Source organism: Manis pentadactyla, chromosome 5 (assembly GCF_030020395.1).
Source record: "Manis pentadactyla isolate mManPen7 chromosome 5, mManPen7.hap1, whole genome shotgun sequence".
NCBI classification, from domain to species: domain Eukaryota; kingdom Metazoa; phylum Chordata; class Mammalia; order Pholidota; family Manidae; genus Manis; species Manis pentadactyla.
In genome coordinates this window covers 120,994,817-120,999,043 of record NC_080023.1, presented here as the reverse complement: position 1 = coordinate 120,999,043, position 4,227 = coordinate 120,994,817, and the positions used below count along the sequence as shown (strand labels likewise).

The 4,227-nt window shown below is 33.3% G+C and overlaps 1 long non-coding RNA gene across 1 annotated transcript; it reads right to left on the bottom strand.

Annotated features, from left to right (window-relative positions):
* Positions 1 to 1,416: 1,416 nt before the first annotated feature.
* LOC118932735 (uncharacterized) lies at positions 1,417 to 3,126 on the bottom strand. Its single transcript, XR_005032874.2, has 3 exons — positions 2,919 to 3,126; positions 2,619 to 2,690; positions 1,417 to 1,709 (listed from the first exon to the last, which is right to left on the bottom strand). It is a non-coding gene; the product is annotated as an uncharacterized LOC118932735 (long non-coding RNA).
* Positions 3,127 to 4,227: the final 1,101 nt, after the last annotated feature.

The window sequence follows — 4,227 nt, the reverse complement described above, 5'->3', positions numbered from 1 at the left end:
TTGGTAAAAAGGTGTAAACAATTCATGTGAGCTACTATTTGCAGAATTATGTTAATTGTGAAAGACAAAAGATATAGGAACACCATTCAAAGTAGTGTCTATGCTGATTGGCAGTGGGTAACCATTAATCTCTGGTTCCAAGCAGAACCATAATATTAAAGGGATGACTTTAAGATGGCTAAGATTTCCTGAAGATAGTCTTAGAATAATGTTAAATGGATTTAACCTATGGAGGATTTTCCTTGGCCTTGCATTGTTACTAGACTAGGGTCCTATTTGTACCATCATGATTCTTAGTTCCAATTTAGAATAGAAAGATGAAATTAAGTGCCTGGTTAAAGAGTCTGGTGTTTGGTCCAAGAGATCGAAAATGAAAAATAGTCAGTGACAAGCAAGATACATTTTTAGGTGAAACAGGAAAGCTGTGGGACACCATTTCATTTAGCATTAATCATAAATACAGAGTGGGAGGACAGAATAATTTCCAGAGTATGTATGAGAGCTGAGGCTAAAGTTAAGGATACTTGAAAACAGGTGAAAGAAAAATACTGGTATTGGGAAATCCCAGTTTACTTAGTAGGGATAGAGACCTACAAGAGATTTGGTAGTTTGGATTTACAGCATATCCAGTCTAACTCTTTTTGTTAGCTTTCTCCAGCAGTGTTCAGAAATCAGAAAGGGGGTTGAGGAAATACCCGGCAGTTAGGACAGAAAGTCAAGACCATGGAAATTCTGGAGTCAAGCAGAAGCATGGAAGGAGGGCAAGCCTCTGGGTTATTGATATACTGAGGACAAAATTCAATTTGTAGGAAAATGAGAGACCTCGAATTAGTAAGTACAGATCAGTAAAGGAAATTTCAGAAATCATGATTTTGAAGAGGGAGAGATTGAAATAACAATATCACCAGATGTGTGGCCTGTTTGTACCATAAATACAGTATCATTATCAAAATACTTAGACAATGAGAAATTAAGGAATTATAAAGACAGATTATGAAGCCATTGTATTTAAATAAGGTTATATCTTTATTTTTAAATGTTATACATATTTACAAAGTTCCAGACCCATCAAGCACATACTTGAATATTAATTCACTCAAGGATATATTAAGGGAACAGAACTAGTCTCAGACATTTTCTTTGCATTCAAGGCAGAAAAGCAGCCTGATCCATTCCCTCCTGCAGGAGAGAAATTAGGAGACATGGAACTTACTTTTCATTTTATTTTCACTTAGGAAAGGGCAGATTCAGACATTTTGTGTGCATTTTTTAGGAAGAATAAAGTTATCCCTATCTTAAATGCATCTTTTTAATATTGTGTCCTTTTCCAAACATTTTGGCTCTTACATTTGCTTTTCGTGTGCATTAATAAACATTTGAAAAGTAATTCACTTTCTTTTCATCTTTTTTTTTTTCTTTTTCTTTATGCTCTGACACTTTAATCCTGCTGACATCTTTCAACACATAATGAAAAACAGCTCTGCCTTTTCCTGGTTTCCTCATTTCTGAATGCTATGGCAACGGATGCTAGTTGACTTAGTAAAACTTAAAAATGTCACATTGCTCTTCATTCTTTGATGAATACACATTCATGAATACAGCTCAATGCAAAAGCAATTAAAGGCAGTCTTCAAAAGCACATAACCAGAGTAGCCCTCAGATGATATACCCCAGGTGTTGTATTCAGAGCAAAACATGGCAAGCCGAGCCTGAAATGAAAAAGATGAGGCTTTTTGTTTCTGATGGTTATTAGCCATCACTTCTAGAAACATTTTGATATGAAACACCATGATTTCTGTAGATAAATATTAATTCCAAATCATGAAACTCCCTCCTAAAACCAATGAAATCCATTAACATGAAGAAAGAAATAGGCAAATTATTTAACACACACATAAATTACAATTTAAACCTAATTTCAATGACACATATAAAGCATGGACACACACAACTATGGATTTAATCTAATTTTAACAAGAAATTACAATACAAAAACATACTTAAGAAATGGTTTGCTAATAATGGTAAATATTTGCTCATCAAACAGAGACTATCTTTATTGATAATCTTTCCCAAAAATGGCTATTTAGAATTATAATAACAACAGTAATGTTGGATATTTATTAGTTTTAAATTAAATAAAAAACAATTCATCACTATTATGAATATATGCTTTGTTATTGCCTGTATACATTTTATGGTATGGCTATAATGTTATTAATGATATTTTATATTAAATAACATATAGGATTTCATATTTGCATGGGATGCTATTAACAAATTATATTCAACTACCATACTTCATTTCCATTCCAATTCTTTCAATATCTGTTCTGTGTATAGATGGTACATTTTATTATTTACATTTCACAGTTGAGGAAACCAGGATTTGAAAGCTTAACACATGAAACCACAAAGCTATGAACTGAGGAAAATAAAATGTTACCTAGCCTTTTGACTTTATATACAGGTCTATTTTCTTGTCATCTTATGTCTTCCATGTATATACTTTAATTAGATACATCTTCAAAATAGCCAATATGCCTTAGAAAAATTAAAGCTGTTGAATAAGAATTGTATGAAGCAGCCAGTGATGAAAACAATCAGTGAATACCAACCACGATAGTGTTGAACATGTTCCTGTTGTGTGCAACACAGACACGTCTTTGAAGTTCATGAAAATGCCCCATCTGAAAGAAGCAGAAGTAAAGTCATCATAACTATAGCCAAGGTTTGCTCACAACTCAATTAATTAATCATATTTCATTGGAAGACATCATAAAATCTACAATAAAGTTTGGGGAGAAAGGTGCATTACATAATAAAATATACAATAAAGTTTGGGGAGAAAGCTATATAAACAATTTGAATGCATCAAAGATTACAGTCTATTTAAAGCCAGCATTTAGAGTACTTACATTAGGGGGCTCAGAGAAAATTTCCTTCTGCCAATTCCCACTGGTCCAACAACAGACAAAAATTTAAAGTGAGTTCACAGCAGAAGTTGGAAACATGGAAATCAGTGCAGTTTTAAAATGCAATCATTCTCTGCAGGAAAAGGTCATAAAAGAGTTTCATGTAAGTGAAGCTTAAAATAAACAGTTTGAGCTTCCAGAAGGGATGCATCTTGGCCACACAGTTACTCAGGGGATCTACCAGGAAGCTCATTAAAGAGAGTGCCAAGACTCACTCAAGAAGCAGTAACAGTCAAGGGGTTAAGAGTGAGAACACTGAGAGATGAGAGAGTTCAAAGCTCATTCTGCCAGTTCCTACCATGCAAACTTGGAAAAATGTCTTGACCTCTGGTGTCCTACTTTCCCCATGTATAAGGCAGGAGTGATCAGAGTGACCACCAACATCATGGAGGTGTTTTAGAATAGACATGTGTTAACAGAATGAAAGCAAATAGATAATTTACTTGCACCCCATCAATAAAAATATTTTCAGACTGTGTAGCTCTCTGGGAATGGTCAAATTAGTGGAGCAGCTGTCAGCAGTTGATATTTCCTGATGTTTCCTCAGTAACTCTCCATCAGCCTGTAAAGGAACATAGTAAACTGTCTATTAGTACTGAATGTATTTCAAAGGTATACCAGTATCTGAAATTTAAAGAGAAAAATGAATTTAAGCATCTAGAACTAAATATGAATGGCTAAATTACCATAACCAAGGTTGAAAAACAAACAAAATTGGAAAAGAGAATTTGCAACAAATAAGACAAATAAGTTTGAACATTCTTTGTATAAAAAACATGGTAACTTAGTGAAAATAAAAATAAATTCAAGAGATAAACAGGTACTTCATAAAATCTGGTGTCTTTGTACTTCATACAAAATGGGCAAAAATATGTAAAAATAATTTCAACCTTATTATGAACCAAACAAACATAAGATCACTGTAAGAAAGCATTACTGATCATTAGAAATGGGGAATTTTAACACTAAGAACCAGTAGAAAGGAAAATGTAAAATGCTGTCATAGTTCAGTGGTAGGACTGAAGAACTAACACGTACTTACTATATGCCAATATGGTAAGATCAATCAAAACCCCAAAAATGTGCAGACCATTTTATCAGGTATTCTACCCAAAAATGTGCAGACCATTTTATCAGGTATTCTATTGTTAACATTTACAGTTAGAAAAATACCAGCTTTACGATGTGCTTTAATATGTTTATAGATTGAAAAAAAAATGGAAACCAAACAAAATACTTCTAGACAGGATTG